At 42.9% G+C, this 19,078-nt stretch overlaps 1 protein-coding gene across 1 annotated transcript in view; it reads right to left on the bottom strand.

Annotated features, from left to right (window-relative positions):
- The window catches only part of GRID2 (glutamate ionotropic receptor delta type subunit 2), a 1,708,541-nt gene that overhangs the window by 1,083,576 nt on the left and 605,887 nt on the right, over positions 1-19,078 (bottom strand). The gene's annotated exons all lie outside the window — the stretch shown is intronic.

The following is a 19,078-nucleotide window of genomic DNA, read 5'->3' as shown; positions in this document are numbered from 1 at the left end:
TCCAGGTGCCTGCCATCAGGCATGCATTCAGGACCACAGGGGTCTATCATTAATGCTAATGGAGGGAGGTCAGAAAAATCCTGATAATTTTCATTTACCCTAGAGTATTATAAATAGAGAGACTCTCACATACCCATTCTCCCTGTTAAAAGTTCACTTGGGATTCAGTAAATTAGAAAAAAGACTGCTGTGATTTTACCTTTGTTGAGAAATTTTCCTTTATCACTTATGGAAGTGTAGCTTGATCATGATAGGTGCCTGAATTTAAAATCTAGATTAAAAGGGTTAGGGGAATTTTAACAGGCTGTCAGAATACATACACATGTGAGAAAGTAATTATTCTAAAACTTCACAGGGGCTATAATGGAAGACGGTACAGAACAAAGAGGATGCAGAGGGAAGACAACACAAAGTCATAATTGAGAGAGTAGAGATTACAAGACAACTATATCATCATGGGAAAATTATTGGGGTGGGGGAAAATGTAGAAGAGCACAAATAAAGAGCCTAAATCAGAAGACCACAAATGAAGATTCAGTTATTACCAATAAAATATGAAAAAAAAAAAACTTAAGATTCTGCAAAGCACATATTTCCAAACAGTATCTAAGGTTTATAATTTTAGGTAACAGTCTTTGAAAGTCATTTAGCATTAATCAGTTAATTTGATAGATTAAAATGGTAAGTGTTGGCAGAAGAGCCAATAGAAAATAATTACTGATAAAAAATGAATGGAGATTCTTAAAAGTTGTTGTGAATTTATCAGCCTGTCTCAAGTGGCAATAGTCTGCAGTTGTCAATGATATTTCCACCAAAGTTGTATTTAGGGCACTAAGCTTTCAGATTCAAAAGTAAATGAATCAATTATTTATTTATTTGCAGTTTCTTTCTAAATAATTACATTTTTGGATACCTAAAATTACATCAGGTCATTTAGCATATAAAAATGAATGCACAAAAGCCTAAATTTATGCTGAGTTAGGTGTTTTCTAGGAGACAGATTATCAAGCTGCAAAATACCAGAAATACCACTTTTCATTTATTTGACAATGAGGATAGGAAAATATGCATGGGGTTATAATCGGTGATGGCAGAGGAAGCTCTGGAAAGCTCAAATTCTCTACATATAGTTATAGATGTCACATTCTTTCCACTTTTGATTTCTAATATAAGTAAGGAGGAACAGAAAAAGACAATGTTTAATCTCAGTTTTAAAACCAAAACTCAATTATTAGAAGACAAAGAACTAATGCACACTGTGAAAAATAAACTTCAAATGAATATAAATTAAGGTTTCATTTATGTGAAATTATTGGGTGTGTGAACTCTCCCCACCCTCCCACATAGCTGGTATAGAATATTTTATTTTTTATTAAAGATTTGTTTATGTATTTATGTATTTATTTATTTATTTATTTATTTATATACGAGCAGGAGTGCAGGCCAGATGTGTGGGGTGGGAGGGTTTGAGAGGGTTCACCAGAGACAAAGGGGGGAGCTGAACAGGCAGATCTACTGAAATACACTGCTGAGGGAAGCAGTGGTCCCCTGAAGGCCTGGGATCTAACACATGCACGCGTGGCAGTGACTGCCAATAGCCTGATAGTGCTGAGACTTTAACCCTTGTGTGACCTGCACCCCCCTACAGAATTTTTAAATTGCTAATCAATTTCATTCATAGTCTTCTTACCATAAGTCTGCCTGCTAGCTTGAATAAAACTTTCTGGATTTAGAGAGTGAATGTACCTTGCCATTAGAGTGAAGATTACAGGTTGTGTGTTATTGAGATTGAAATGTTTGTCCAAAAAATGTTGGCAAACTCCTGCCATGCATTTTCAGTTTTAAATATTCAGGGCAACAATTTTATTCTGAAAATTTACATCCAACCTCTGTAGAACAATTGTACCAGACCATAATTTATTATTTTAGTAATCTTGGAGCACCATAATGGATGAGGCACCCATTATGGGCACCCATTATGGTCTTCGTATAGACACTGAAGATACACTGAAGAATGAAACAGATAAAGTATCCATCTTCTGGGATCTTATATTCTAGTGGGAGGCTGCCAATAAATAAAGTAAATAAGTAGGTGTAGGGTAAGTTAAAAGGTATCAGGCTTTTCTGCCCTCCCGCCATTAGGATAGATGAGGGAACCCTGTGATCCTGAATGCATGACTGATGGCGGGCACCTGAAGTGGTACACCTGGGCTGAGAGACTGAACTTTTAAGGGCGGCATCACAGGGACACCAGCAGCAGCAGAAGTTGAAAGAGAAGCCAAGAAAGCAGCAGCAGAAGCCGAGAGAGAAGCAGAGAACACCGGAGAGCCCAGATAGAGTGAAGACTTGCTGGAAGCTGGGAGGCCTGCCAGCCTCCCGGCCCTCCAGTACCCCTGACTGCTGTGTACCTGGTTGTAAGGGGCAGGACTGGATACAGTGCAGGTTTTCTGATCCCATGCAGATCGGGTAAAGGAGGAGTCAGAGTCCTCAGTAGTTTTGCAGGTTTTTTATTTGGGGTTCACCAGGCATATGGCAGGCAGGGGTGCTGGCTGGGGGACTGGGAGGCTGGCAGGCCTCCCAGCCCCCAGCAAGTCTTCACTCTATCTGGGCTCTCTGGCGTTCTCTGCTTCTGCTTCAGCTTCTCCTTCAGGTTCTGCTGCTGCTGGCTGGGGCTGCTGGCGTCCCCCCGTGACGCCGCCCTTAAAAGCACAGTCTTTGCTCAGCTGAATCCCATCTACCTAGGCCCACACCCTATTCCAGGTGCCCACCATCAGGCATGCATTCAGGACAAGGATCCATCATCTATCCTGATGGCGGAAGGGCAGAAAAGCCTGATATTTTCTTTACCCTACAGTCCACCCCCTCAGGGTTTTCTGCCATACAGTCTATACATATATATATATACACACAATTTTCTAAGCAAACAAACAAAGCAGCCATGGCCCACAAAAGCAAATACATCGAATATAACAAAATACAATATAACAAAATACAACAGAACACAAATAAGTACAGGCAGGGCACCAACCTAGTGCAAAAGACAATTATTGGTACCAGCAGATGAGCCACCAAATCTGCTGCCGAAGGCACTGCTCATACGAGGGAGGGGAATCACTCACGGCATCTACTATATCACACCAGGAGCCGTCAGGCTTCCTGGCCTTCTCTGGCTGTCGTCTCGGCTACAAGGCACACACAGCATCCACCCCCAGGATGCACTAGCTCTGGGATTGGCAATTTTATTCTGTTGGGGGTAATCGCCAACCCTTAGGGTTTCTGTCTGCAGTCGCTCCAACACTCGGCCTTCATGGCCACCCATGCGACTCGCAGACCCCTGCACTCAAGCCACCCACTGCACAAGCACATGGGTCGGGATCCAAACTCTGCATTTGCTTGGGCTCCACCCAAGCCACATTCCCCACCCGTCCCCCAAGGACAGGTTCCTCAGCTCCTCACCCTCGCTCAAGAATGAGCAGGGCATCACCCACAGGTGATTTTACGAGACTCACAGTTCTTCAGCATACCCAGGCTGCTTAACAGCCGCTCAGGGCTTCTCAACTTATCATCAGTACCAGCTTTTGCTTTCTTAGTTGGCTTTTCTCCTCCACCTGGCTGCTGGGCATACACAGGCTGCTTTTGGCCATCAAGGCCCACTGGCCACCCCAGTGTCCCAAAACATATCAACCTGCAAGGTCCTCCGCCTTCTGGCGGGATTGTCAGTCCAAGTCCATCAGTCCATAAGTTCAAGTCCATTGGCCTCTCCCTGCGTCAGCAACGGCCTGCTGCCTCAGGGGTCATTGGCTGGTCCTTTCCGGTGTTGGTGGCTGGTCCTTTCCGTGTGTTGGCTGGTCCTTTTGGGCGTCTCCTTCACGCCAGGTCTCGTCCTATAGCTCGGGGCGTTGTTCACCTTCTGTGCCGCCATGGCGCCTCAGCATCATCACAGGCAAACAGTCTGTTCTCCTTAGTCCTGCAGGTCTTCGGAGAGCTCCAATACCGTCTGCATGGATCTTGCCGACTTACGCCAATTGTAAGGGACAGGACTGACCACAGTGCGGGTTTTCTGATCCCATGCAGACCGGGTAAAGGAGCAGTCAGAGTCCTCAGTAGTTTTGCAGGTTTTTTATTTGGGGTTCACCAGGCATATGGCAGGCAGGGGTGCTGGCTGGGGGACTGGGAGGCTGGCAGGCCTCCCAGCCCCCAGCAAGTCTTCACTCTATCTGGGCTCTGGCGTTCTCTGCTTCTGCTTCAGCTTCTCCTTCAGGTTCTGCTGCTGCTGGCTGGGGCTGCTGGCGTCCCCCCGTGACGCCGCCCTTAAAAGCACAGTCTTTGCTCAGCTGAATCCCATCTACCTAGGCCCACACCCTATTCCAGGTGCCCACCATCAGGCATGCATTCAGGACAAGGATCCATCATCTATCCTGATGGCGGAAGGGCAGAAAAGCCTGATATTTTCTTTACCCTACACTGGTGTAAGGGCAGGACCAGGACACAGTGCAGGTTTTCTGATCCCATGCAGACCGGGTAAAGGAGTAGTCAGAGTCCTCAGTGATTTTGCAGGTTTTTATTGGGGTTCAGCGGGTACGTGGCAGGCAGAGGTGATGGGGGCCGGGAGGCTGGCAGTCCTCCCAGCCCCCAGCAAGTCTTCACTATCTGGGCCTTCTCCGGTCTTCTCTCGGCTTCTCTTTGGCTTCTCTTTCGGCTGCTGCTTCGGCTTCTGCTGGCGTCCCTGTGATGCCGGCCTTAAAAAGCACAATCTTAGCTCAGCTGTATCCCATCAACCTATGCCCACACTCTATTCCAGGTGCCCGCCATCAGGCATACATTCAGGACCGCAAGAATCCATCATCTATCCTGATGGCGGGAGGGCAGAAAAGCCTGACATTTTCTTTACCCTACACCTGGTAAACCCCAATAAAAGCCTGCAAAAAGCCACTGAGGACTCTGACTCCTCCTTTACCCGGTCTGTATGGGATCAGAAAACCTGCACCGTGTCTATTCCTGACCCTACAGTAGGTAAAATATATATTTAAAAAAATATATTTTTTCTGCATCTAGAACTGGGGTGTAGGCCAGAGATGCAGGGTGTGAGATGATTCACTAGAGAGAGAGTGTGGGGAGCAGAACAGGTGAATTTACTGAAATATATGCTGAGGGGAGCAGTGGGTTAGATGTGGAGAGGCTTCTGCACCATGTTGGTTAGCTCCCTGGCCAGGGATTGAACTCAGCCATCACAGTGATAATGCTAAGACTTAACTGCTAGTCCTCCAGGGAGGCTTTGTAAAAATATTATAAAAACTGATGAGATAGGAAATAAAAATGTTGATAATAATGGAAGTTATTGGGGAGGCCATAGTTGCAAAGAGCTAGGGAAACTACATTTGAGATTGTGCCTGACTTGATTGAGGATAAAGATCATGAGCAGGCTAATTAGAAGCCCTTTACATGCTATGAACCCTCTAGGGCTTGTTTTCATTTCCTCTTTCAACTCGTATTTATTGATTATCTGTTTTATGTAGTTAGTAAATGATTAGGTTTCAGAAATGCAGTACTGATCGTCAGGCCAGGCTTTGCCATTACAGTGCTTGAACTTTAAAAAGGAAACAGGGAAATTAAATAAAGCAATAACAACATGTTGATTATTAAGAAGGCTGATGTAGGTGCTGGAACCATGATAACTAACCCGGTGTAGAGCAGATTAAGTTATCAGGCTTTTTATGCCCTCCTAACTTTAGTATCTATTCTTGGCACTTGTGGTCTTGCACATGCGCCTGTAATTATGGACAGCTGAGCCCAGGGAACATGGGGCATGTGCAGTTGTAGATGGGAAACCTGTGGTGAGGGCTCTAAGAGCAGTGCCATGACAGGGAGGTGGCAGAAAGAGAAATACTGAGAGATAAAGCTGGTTAGCCCCCGAGTAAGCAGTAAAGGCCATTAAAAATCCTCCCAAGTCTCTAAAACTATCTTTTCATCTATGAGAACCGAAAATGAAGCTAGCTGGCCTGAGATGGTTGCAGAACATCCAGGTTAGAAGAAAATGAGCATCATATTAAAAATAAAACAAACACACGAAATATATATAAAAAAAAAAGGAATACCGGGGCCCTCCCTGGTGGCTCAAGTGGTTAAGACACAACCTATGAGGCCTCCCCCGGTGGCGCAGGTTATTGAGCACAGCACTGTGAAGTTTACCGCAGCCTCTGCAGAGCCAGTTCAATCTCCACAGGCCGGCGAGTGTTCCACATGGCGCAGCAGACCTCTCCTGTCTTGCCCGCTGCTCCTGTCAGTAGTGTATTTTGTCTGTCTCCCTGTTCTGTTCCCCGTTTTGTCTGTGGTGAATCCTCTAACCCACCTGCACATTTGGCTTATACCCCAGTTTTTGTATAAATAAATAAATCTTAAAAAAAAAAAAGACAAACTATGAAGCTATCTCAACCACTGCAACATGAGTTTGATCCCCGGCCAGGGAGCTACCACATGACGCAGCAGACCTCTCCTGACTTGCCCGCTGCAACCCTGTAAAGAAACAACCTATTCCGAGCAGGTTTATGAATGGTTCTAGCAGCCACATGCTCTTCGCCGTGGTTTGTAGTTGCCACACGCCTCCGTACACTCCACTCCTCCACCCTCGACACCGCACCACCACCACACCGCACTCTGCTGCACCATCCTTACAAATCAGTCTCTTAGCTCAGGTGGACCCACTTCAGGTGCCCGCCATCAGGCATGCACCCAGGATCACAGGGCTCCCTCATCTATCCTGATGGCGGGAGGGCAGAAAAGCCTGATACCTTTTACCTTACCCTACAGTCCACCCCCTCAGGGTTTTCTGCCATATAGTCCACGTATATACAATTTTTTAAGCAAACATAAACAGTGCAGCCATGGACCACAAAAGCAAATACATCACAAAATGACTAAACTTAATTTTCCTAGGGGCAGAAAGACAGAGAAGTTACCAGTACCAGCAATGGGAGATCCCTCCCATCGGGCAATATACATGCCAATTTGGCATCTGAGGACAATATTGTCGCTGGCATCAGTGGCCTTCCAGGTCGTGAGTACCACACTTGCTTTGCCAGTGAAGAGGCATCAGTGGGTTCTACATGCAGCAGGAGTGGAGAGCTCATAATGGGCCACAGAGTTATTACAAATGTCCCCTTGAGGATTGTCCGCTGATCTGCCACTCCAGGGTGGGTAACACACACCCGTGGCGGCCACTGCGCACTCACCCATGGTTTTATCTGTAAATCGGCCTCTAGGCCACGATCCCAAGGGGCTATCAGAGCCACCCACCACATGTGGGGAGCCTTCACTGTCCAGGGCCATTCCCAGTCCACAGTCTGCCCTGGGTTCACACCAGTTGGGCTGGCAATAGGATGCTGCCCTGCTGTCCAAGTCCCGGTTTTAATAAGACGTCTGAAGTCTTTATTTGTAATTGGATGGGAGCAGCGGCATGATGTAGCAATGCCTCCACTGGAGCCAGACCGCCTCTCCTGCTCCTCTCATTCAATGTCTGCAACACCTCCCATAGACGTCGGCTCCACCCCGCCAGTGTCTGAGTGGGGGCAGTGGCTCTTAGTCCTTACTTCAGTAGGCCATTATGCCTTTCTATAATCCCTGCAGCTTTGGGATTATAGGGAGGGTGAAACTTCCATTCAACACCCATGTTCTTGGCCCACTGCTGCACCCGGGCTCCTGTAAAATGAGTCCCTTGATCGCTCTCCACTACCAGCGGATGTCCATATGCAGCACATAGGCGTGCCAGTGCTGCCAAAACTGCCTTTTGGTCCACATGTGGAGCAGGGTAAGCTGCCAATAACCCGATAGCAGTGTCCACACAGGTGACGGCATATTGTTGTCCATCAGAGCGAGGTAGTGGTCCAATGATGTCAATCTGCCAGCGTGTCAGGTGTACCTGCCCCCGCAACACCTGGCCTGTAGATGCAAAAGGTCTCCGGGGGTAAGTCCTAGAAATACTACACATGTTTCACATGCAGTCTGGATTTCTTTTAAAGTTACAGACCCCAGGCACACACAGTGGCCCACATTGTCTTCTGCCCTGCGTGGAGCAAGCGTCTGTATAGCCACTGTGCAACATCCCGCCCTAGAGCAGTTTCAAGCCATCGAACCCGGGCTAGGGTATCTGCCTCATCATTGCCTGGTGAGGCTAATGGGGCATGTCCTGTGACATGATAAACAGTCACCTGCTTCTGATGCCCCAGATCCCATAGATCTTTCCACAGGGCCTGGCCCCACAATGGCCGATGCATAACTGTCCAGTCATTTAAATTCCATGTGGAAATCCACAGTGTCAGACCCCTGTACACAGCCCAACTGTCAGTACAGATTACTAGAGGGGAAGGCTCATGGGCCACCACCATCCATACTGCTCACAGTTCAGCCCATTGGCTGCTCTGTCCTGCCTCGAACCATCCTGCCAACTACGCCAGTTGTAAAGCAACCAACCCATTCCGAGCAGGTTTATGAACGGTTCTAGCAGCCACATGCTCTTCGCCGTGGTTTGTAGTCGCCACATGCCTCCGTACACTCCACTCCTCCACCCTCAACACCGCACTACCACCACACCGCACTCTGCTGCAGCACCCTTATAAATCAGTCTCTTAGCTCAGGTGGACCCACTTCAGGTGCCCGCCATCAGGCATGCACCCAGGATCACAGGGCTCCCTCATCTATCCTGATGGTGGGAGGGCAGAAAAGCCTGATAACTTTTACCTTACCCTACATCCCCTCAGCAGTGTATTTCAGTCAGTCTGCCTGTTCAGTTCCCCACTCTGTCTCTGGTGAATCCTCTGGCCTCCACACCTCTGGTTTGTACCCCATTTCTTGTATGCATAAATATATCTTAAAAAATAAAGGAATGCTGTTGTGGTAAAATGTCCCTCTCCCCCAACCCACCTCCCTCCTGTTATACATGCCTGGAGGGTAAAGTAAAAAAGTATCAGGCTTTTCTGCCCTCCTGCCATTATGATTGATGATGGATCTGCGGTCCTGAATATGTGCCTGATGGCGGACACCTAGAGTAGGATGTAGGCATATGTAAGTGGGTACACCTGGCTGAGAGACTGGGCTTATAGAGGCGCTGTCACAGAGATGCCAGCCGAACAGCAGAGTGAAAGAGCGAGTGAGGGAAATAAAGAAGAAAGAGAAAAAGCACCACCAGCAGAGAAGCAGAGGCCACCAGAGAACGCCAGCGAGCCCAGAAAGAGTTAAGACTTGCTGGGGGCTGGGAGGCCTGCCAGCCTCCTGGCATGCAGCGCCCCCCACTCACCAACCCCACCCCCAGCACCCTTGTCTGCCTGTCCTGTACCTAGTAAAGTCCTGATAAAACCATGAATGCCACCGAGGGCTCCAGAACTCACCTCCTTTACCTCATCTGCATAGAATCCCAGAGAACCTGCCCTGTGGCCTTCCTGCCACTACAATGCCACTGAAGTATCCACTGTACTCTGTACTGGTATATTTTACTATGTACTCAGGATAGGTTAAATGACAGAGGGAACTTAAAAATTTCTAGATTATCTGTATTTGTCTAATAGAATGACATGACCCTTTTAAACCCAGTTTTTCCTAGTTGGTTGCCAAAGATATCTGAGATACTATGAATGAGAAGAATTTGATGCCTTGTTACCTGTTTCAAAATGGAGGGGCCACAGATAAGGAGTGTAGCAGTCAGAGAAATACTGAGAGATAAAGCTGGTTAGCCCCTAAGTCAGCAAGTAAAGGCCTTTAAGATGCTGAGGGAATTCTAGGAGACAGCCAGTGGCTTCAGGTCTGATCACAAGGTACTAAATTCTGCAAACATGAATGAGCTTGGAAGTGATTCTTCCCCAGAACTTACAAACAAGAACTTAACCTGACTGACACCTTGATTTTGGTTTTATGGTGACCTGAGCAGAAAATTCAGTTCTCCCTTAAGTTCTGACTGAACAGAAGTGTGATCTAACAAAGAGTGCTGTTTTTAAGCTGCCACATCTGTTACCTGCAATTGAAAATGAACACGGGTGTGAGTAGTAATAATAAACACTGTTGATGGGTCTCCCTGGTGTCCTGGGTGTTAAGTCTCAACACTACCACCACCAAGGCCTGAATTAGACCCCGGCCATGAGGTGAATCCTCTCACCCCCCACCACCCCTGCATCTCTGGCATATGCCCTAGTACCTCTATACATAAATAAATAAATCAATCAAATATTTTGTTTAATAATAAACACTTCAATTAAAATACAAAGGGTCATATTTTAATAATCTAGGCTGTTTTGGCTTGAAAGAGGGGGGGTGATAAGTTGAAAAGACTTATTAAGACAAAATACTTGGTACTCATAAATCCATAATTTCAGGGTAAATTAATTTAACACATTAAATTATTTCTTTAAAGGGCTGCATAGCTCATGTACTTATTCTTTCACACTCTTTCCTAGATGATTAACTATTTTTTAAAGATTTATTTATGCATACAAGAACTGGGGTAAGGCCAGAGGTGTGGAGGGTGAGAGGATTCACCAGAGACAGAGTGGGGAGCAGAACAGGTGTACCTACTGAAAAACACTGCTGTGGGGAGCAGCGGGAAAGACAGGAAGGTCTGCTGTGCCATGTGGGTTGCTCCCTGGCCCACCAGGGATCGAACTGGTGCTGCAGAGGCTGCAGATAGATTTGCCGTTCTGTATGTAATGCTTTGTGCCCACCAGGGAAGCCTATGATTCACTTTTAAAGAAGTTCAATGTACCTAATACATCTTTTGAATATTTATATATTTTATATCTCACAAGAAAAATGAGTATTTGTTGCTATTGTTTTTCATTTCACAAATATTAAATACTGCTGACAGCCTTCCAATTTCTGCATAAGATTAAGGAAAATAGCAATCAAAATAGAGGGGGACAAAATGAAGGTCCTACTCTCATGGAAGTTTCATATTTGTTGATAAAATAAATGTATGAGGAAATGATAAATGATGAAGTCACTTTTCCAATCACCTTCAAGTCACTTAGCTGAGAATTTCAGAATACTCCATAGATAAATCTTGAGAGTAAAGGTAAAAATGCTGACAGTTTATAGTTACTCTCCCATCTATTGCACCTTGTTAACACTACATGTAAGATTGAAATGGCATCAAGTCTATTATTGTAACAATAAAGCTCTGCCTTTTTCTTAGTTTCTATATACTTTCATAAATCATGAACTAATAACTATAGACTGAGTTCAAAGTAGAGAACACTTAAATCACATTTAAATGCTACACCTATACCGATATCTTGAGTAAGCAGCATATTATAAAATTCTGACATTAATTAATATAGATAAAACTAAATAGGGATGGTCCTTAGCAAAATCGCTAGGTGATCATAATTTGTATTTGTCAATTTCTCTTTTTCCATTCAACTCTGCATAGTTGTTGAGTGTCAAGTGTAAAGTTAACATGTTAGTTTTTCCACTCGTTAGGTCTGTAATCTTTGATTAAAAACAAACAAAAACACATACACTCTCTAGACCTTAGTTCAGTAAGTAATGTCACTCTGGTTTGTTTTAAGAGTTAAATGAGTTGGTGGCTGTAAAGTACATAACAATTTGTCCATTATGTTGCCAGCCATACTCAAGGTTGGGGCAATTTTGTCTCAGTGGACATATACCAATGTAGGACACATTTTTTACTGCTATGGATAGAGGTTTCTATGAACATCTAATGTGTGTTACTAAAGATCCTACAGAACAACAATAAAATAAAGACATATTTGGCAAAAAAAGGTGAAAGGAGTCAAAGGGAGAAATCCTGCTTTGGCCAGGTATGTTTTGCAGCTATTTGCAGAAATGTCTATTGTGGATCTCTGTTTTTGCTTGCTCACCATTCCTTATGAAAATCTCTCCCTTTTTTAGATATATCACAAGTAATGGACACTAAAGCAATGTATCATTCAATCTTATTTTTGTGCAGGTGTTTCCTAGAATTGTTTGATTTTTTACAGGTGAACCTGTACATACAAACTTAAAGAATAAATCTTAGTTTGCAACTTTCAGTTCTAGGAGATGACTGGAAAGAAGGAAGGGGCCATTTTGCATCTTTGATTTGCTTCTTTAAAATAACAGAATATAGGCGGGATGGAAATGCATACTTTGTGCAAAAATGAAACATGATGTAAAAATATATATGAAATAAAAATAAAAAATAACAGAATGCAGATGAAGAAGTTTTATATATATATATAACATATATATGATCTATATGATAACATATATATATATATGATATTCTTGGATAACTTCTCTCAAGTATCTGGTAAATGTTCATTGAAAGAAAACTTCTTGATGTCTTTTAAATTTCAGTAGGAAAAAACACTTCATCAAAATCTAATGGCAGGCCTTCCTGGTGGTGCAGGTGGTTGAGCGTAGCATTGTGAAGCTGTCTGCACCCTCTGCAGCATGGGTTCGATACCCAGACAGCCAGAGAGATACCCACGTGGGGCAGCAGACCTCTCCTGCAATGCCCACTGCTCCCCTCAGCAGTGTATTTCAGTCAGTTTGCCTGTTCTGCTCCCCGCTCTGTCTCTGGCAAATCCTCTCGTCCTCGCACACCTCTGGCCTATACACCAGTTCTTGTATGCATAAATAAATAAATATTTCTAAATATTTATTTATTTATTTATTATTCATTCATTCATTCATTATTTATTTATTTATACATACATACATACAAGCACTGGGTATAGTCAGAAGCTCGGGAGGGTGAGAGAATTCACCAGAGCCAGAGCGTGGAGCAGAACAGACAGACTGACAAAATACACGGCTGAGGGGAGCAGTAGGCGCAGCAGGAGAGTTCTGCCTGCCATGTGGGACCCTCACGGCCCAGCCGGGGATCCACTGGCTGGGGATCAAACGGCGCTGCAGAGGCTGCAGGAAGCTTTGCAGCCCAGCGCTCAACCCCTGCACCACCCAGGAGGCCCTAAATAAATAAATCTTTAAAAAATAATCTAATGTTGGGCCTCCCTGGTGGCGCAGCGGTTGAGCGCGGGGTTGCGAAGCTGCCCGCAGCCTTGCAGCGCCGGTTCTATCCCCGGCTGCTCCCCGGCCACCTGAGGAGGGTCCCACATGGCGTGCAGACATCTCCTGCCGCCCGCTGCTCCCCTCAGCAGTGTACTTCGGTCCTTCTGCCTGCTCTGCTCCCCGCTCTGGCTCTGGTGAACTCTCTCACCCTCCCGCGCTTCTGACTGTACCCAGTGCTTGTATAAATAAATAAATAAATCTTTAAAAAAAAAAATAATCTAATGTCAAAGGGGTCTCACTTGTGGTCTAGGGTTTAGTCTGATCACCGTCACCTCTGCAGCCTGAGTTTGATAACATGCCAGGGAGCTAACCAGGATATTGAGCAGTAGACCTCTCTTGTCTCACCTGCTGCTCCCCTTAGCAGTGTATATCAGTAAATCTGCCTGTTCTGCTCCCCACTCTGTCTCTGGTGAATCCTCTCACCACCACTGCCCTCCCCCGCCCAACACCTCTAGACTACATCCCAGTTCTTTTGTGCAAAGAAAAAAGAAATCTAATGGCACAGCATTATTTATGTAAATTAGTAGTTACTTACTGACTTTATCACTTATGAATTCAGAACTATTATTTCTAGGAGAAAAGTTCTTCAAGAGTAGAGAAACTCATACAGCTTTACTGTATTTTTATCACTATAATTCTTATATAAGCTGCATCTATTATTAATGATTATTGCTTCAGTCAGATAAATACTTTAGGTTCTCATCAAAACATTCCATTTTGCACATATTTTAAACAGAAAGTACAAAGAATGGTAAAGGGGAAAGATTTGGGAAGGGAGGCAGGGGTGAAAATATGATCATAGAAAAATATTGCAGGTAAATGTTTGAAAATAGCAAATCAGAAGAAATAATCAAATCTGATTCTTTGTTCTTGAGTTTGGATCTCTCTGGATGACAACTGCCATTAAAAGAATTTAGCAACACAGAAATGGAGGTGTAGTTATAACTTTATGGATAAATGAAGGAAAACATAATTTGGGGAAAGACTTTTTTCTAGTAATAGTTTTAGCCCCTACTGTCATTGCCAGCCTGGTAGAAGCTCACACCTTAGCCTGTCAGCATGGCCCTGGTGCTGTAGCTCACTGAGGAACAAGGCACTACTCTCCTGGGGAAAAAGAATCATCTAGTTCTTCTCATTTGGAATCGACAGCACTTTAAATCAGTGGGGCATATATCCATCTGAAACCTTTACTTGAGAGAAGAAACATGGAGTCATCTTGACTCTAATCACTAATCCTGAATTCATAAAATTTCTAAATATTAAGGTGGAACAACTAAAAGATTGGTTATGCAAGCATTCGGTTAATCTCAAAAATTAAAAAAAAAAGAAGTAATTGAAAGATGGCAATCACATATTCAGTGGGACAAGACTATGAAAGACAAAAAGTCCAGAGAAAATTCTCAGAAAGCTATCCAAAATGAAATACATTCCAAAATTAAATCACAACTATAGTGACATTTCTGGCTCTTTTGGAAAGCTCTTATTCATTGGATTTCCTGATTTATATAGTCAAGATTTGGTTGCACCTGAAAAATGGGAAGAGTTTGGATCACAGCTCAGTATCATTTCTGAGGAAGTCCATCTTCACTCCTTTACCACTATAATCCATAAATATAAATTGCATGGTCACCTTCAAAATCCTGTCAATAACTGAGAATAAGGACAATAATGTATGGAATTCTCAAATGTGATTTCCTGAAGACAGGTGAATGATATTTGATATGTTTTATTTCATTTGTTAATTTTCATACAGAAACAGTGCAAATGTACCTTTCTCAACTGTGTATAATTGCTTCATTTTTAATAACTGCTTTATTTTCTGTAGGATTGACATAATAAATTTATTGAACACTGTTTAAAAGGAGATTATGGGGTCTCCCCGGTGGCACAGCTGTTGAGTGTTGGGTTGCGAAGCTGCCCGAAGCCTCTGCAGCGCTGGTTTGATCCCCGGCTGCTCCCTGTCCACCGGAGGAGGGTCCTGCATGACGCACAGATCTCTCCTGCCGCCCGCTGCTCCCCTCAGCAGTGCACTTCGGTCAGTCTGCCTGCTCTGCTCCCCGCTCTGATTCTGGTGAATTCTCTCACCCTCCCGCGTTTCTGACTGTACCCAGTGCTTGTATAAATATTAAAAAAAAAAATCTTAAAAAAAAAAAGAGATTATGTCAGTATTGGAATATCAATTCCTTTGAAGTGGTATCTGTAGATGAAAATTTTTTTCCCATAAAACTAGATGCCTTCCAAAATCAGAATTCCTGACTCAGGACATAGGTAGGGAGATCTTTAAATATAAAACACAGCAAAATAAGACTGACTACTCAGAATCTTCATTTAAATCCTGAAAGAAACTAATGATAATCCAAAACTAATATAATATTGCCCTCATTAAAATTTTCCAATTGTTTTCCTTGCATAGTTTCTGTACTGAAAAATATTTACAATATTTAAATTTAGCTTATTTACATTTATTTTAAAATATGGCTTCTACAAATAATCTACAAATAATGGACATTCCTATTGTTTAAATTTCTGTCACTCAGAATTCTTAAAATATTCTGAATGACAATGAAATGCCAAATGTGTATTTTTAAAAATATATAGTCAAAAGGACACAATTGGTGGGGCCTCCCTGGTAGCACAAGGGGTAAGACACAATCGATGAAGTTGTCCACAGCCTCCACAGCACGAGTTTGTCCAATCCCCTGGCTGGCCAGGGGGCAACACACATGGTACAGCAGACCTCTCCTGACTCGCCTGCTCCCCTTAGCAGTGTACTTTGGTCAATCTGCCTGTTCTATTCCTCACTCTGTCTCTGGTGAATCTCTCACCCTCAACACCTTTGGCCTGTACCCCAGCTCTTGTATGCATAAATATATTTTTTAAAAAGTACACAATTGGTAAAAAAAAAAAATCATACCTTTGTGTTTTTAAAATTAAAAAAAAAAAAAAAAAGCATGGACCATGATAAATACTCAGGCAATTTCCTCCAGAATAGAAAATAATAGTATTATTTTGGTAAAAATAATCAGGCACCAGGCAAGAGTAAAAAGTAGGTGTTAAAAAGCCTTATAATTAGAATTCTAAAAGCAAAAAAACAGTTATATTTCAATTTCCATTGATTTATATTCCCTCACCAGGACATTATAGAAACTTGAAGTTTGGATATTTGCAACACGGATTTGTGGAAACAGAATTGCAGTATTTATGATATTCTTTTGAATAAGAACTAAGTAAAACATGTCACAGTTGATTCATAAACTAACAAAGGGAACATAGAAAACCACGGTAATTGGAAGTGATCAAGCCCATTCATACATAATCTAGTCTATAGTATACACATATAGCATATATGCACTTATACTTTTAATTATAAAATTATTGAATATTTAGTATTAACTTTACTAATCAATTAGTACATTTTTATCTGATTGTGCAGCTATTCTAGTTTAAGCTAAAAGAGGGACCTTACACTTCCTCTCTTCACTGTTCTGTGGTTCAAGGTATTGCTTTATCTATAAAGAGACATAGAGGAAGTAACTTAATTGGCAAGTAGGACATGGCTCATTAAGTCAGTCATCTTTCACTGTAAGGAACAGGACATTCATTTATCATTCTGTCACTAAGTAGCTGTAGAAGTAACTTTAAAATGCTGGATTTGAGACATTCAAAAAGCTTATATTTAATTGTATATGATTATAGTTTCAAAATGGCTTCTTATGAAAAAAAACCTTAAAAATGAAATAATAGACAGGCTGGTACTTATACTGACTAAAACTAGCTAAATATTCAATGTATTTAAATTTTGGTGTTTTGAATCAGATGCAACACACACAAACCTATTTTCTTTCCCAAATGGGTATATCAAGCAAGTAATGCATTGAAAACCAGTTTTGTTATGCCAAAGAGAGTGATAAAAATGATGTAAGAATTATATAAAATAATAGATATTTAAAAAAAACATAAATTAATAAAGTATAAACTTTCATTCTTTGTTGTTAATGTTTTTCTACTTCCACTACTAATGATAATGGTTTTCAAATCTCACGTACTTTACATAGAAAATACTTACTAAAAATATCTTCTATCTTCCTCATTGTTTATAAATATTTACTGTTGTGAAATTACTTTTTTAAAAATCTACTCAATTTTGTTTTTCTGAATTTCATATCATTTTGTTTACTTATATTTTAATTAATAAATGAGATTTGGGGACCTCTCTGGTAGCACAAAGGGTTAAGTTTCAGCACTATGAAGTAGCCTCTGCTGCACGAGTTCCATCTGTGGCCAGGGAAGTGACCCACATGGCATAGCAGATCTCTCCTGTCTCACCCGCTGCTCCCCTCAGCAGAGTATTTCAGTAGATCCTCTTGTTCTGCGACCCGCTCTGTCTCTGGTGAATCCTCTTACACCCCCCCACCTCTGGCCTGCACCCCAGGTCTTGTATGCATAACTAAATAAATCTTAAAAAATGAGATTTCAGGGCCTCCCCGGTGGCACAGCTGTTGAGTGCTGGGCTGCCCCAAGCTGCCCGCAGCCTCTGTAGCACAGGTTCGATCCCTGGCCACCAGCTATGGTCCCACATGGCACGCGGACCTCTCCTGCCGCACCGGCTGCTCCCCTCAGCAATTAATTTCATCAGTCTGCCTGTTCTGCTCCCTGCTCTGGCTCTGGTAAATTCTCTCACCCTCCCACACTTCTGACTGTACCCAGTGCTTGTATAAATAAATCTTTAAAAAAAAATGAGATTTCATTGGTCATAGCACTGCATATGCTTCTGAGATACAGGTTCAACCCTCTGCAGATATATGTTTCCACACCCTACCTACAACCAAGGTAACTGTAGTCCTTCCCCATAGTCTAAATTCTAACTTGAAGAAAGCATTATCCTAACACACACATAGCTATAAACACACACTCCTTCTCTCCAGAAACTGAAATGCTCAAAACATGCATCATTAAATTAGCCATTTACATCAACACATTGAAATAGCACTCCATGTTCCTCAGGCATAAATTAAAAAAATGTTGAAGTTTTCTCAGTAGATGTCTCTGACCTTGACATAATAATTGCATGACATTCTGACAAGGGGAAAAGAGACTATTTTGGGTTTCTCCTAAATATAAAAAGGGAGTAGGCAGTCATTCACTAAGCCAGATGTCCTTTTTTGTCACCTGGGAAATGCCCATTTTGTTACTTAAACAATGGTTGGGCATCCCTGGTGGTGCGGGGTGTTGGGATGCAACTTGTGAAGCCATCCGTGGTCACTGCAAGCACTAGTTCGATTTCAGGCCAGGGACCGGCCCGGTGGTGCAGAGGGCCTCTCCTGGCTCGCCAGCTGCTCCCCTCGGCAGTGTGTTTCGATCAATCTGCCTGTTATGTTTCCCACTCTGTCTATGGTGAATCCTCTCACCACCCCGCCTCCCCGTGTCTCTGGCCTGTGTCCCAGTTCTTGTGTGCATGGATTGATAAATCTTTAAAAAACAAAACAAAACGAAACAAAAAACAATGGCAAGTACAACCGTTTTTTCCCCTCAAATATGTTTTCCTGTGTATTTTGGTGTATGTCCACTCAAAATAAAGTCTACAACCCTCAACTTACCCTTTTAGTTAAATATAGCCATAATAATAACTTATCCCCCCTTGAGAGATAAGTATAAGCATTGTGTACAATCTGTAGGGAGTGCTGAGCAACTGTAAAGGCAAGCTGACCTTTCTTCCACCTCTGTCCTTCTCCTGGCTGGACTGAATAATAATACCTGAAGTTCCCACCAATCTAAACCATAAGGTGAAACCGCATAATGAGAAAAGAGAACAACAACAACAAAAATCCTGGACTTCTAACACTACTGAACTGTCACAGTTCCTCAGGTCTGCTATCTCTAGACTTACATATTTAAACCACTGATAATAATAATTTGTGGTGGGAGGAGTGGGGGTATGTGTTATGTGCATTCAAAGCTAATTGTTTTCAATAACATACCACAATTGAAATATAAATTTTTAAATAGTTATTATGTTTCAGGG

The sequence above is a fragment of the Talpa occidentalis genome, unplaced genomic scaffold (assembly GCF_014898055.3).
Source record: "Talpa occidentalis isolate TD23 unplaced genomic scaffold, MPIMG_talOcc4v2.1 talOcc4.6, whole genome shotgun sequence".
NCBI lineage: Eukaryota > Metazoa > Chordata > Mammalia > Eulipotyphla > Talpidae > Talpa > Talpa occidentalis.
The sequence above is the reverse complement of the archived record's forward strand: the minus strand, read 5'-3'. Positions and strand labels throughout refer to the sequence as shown.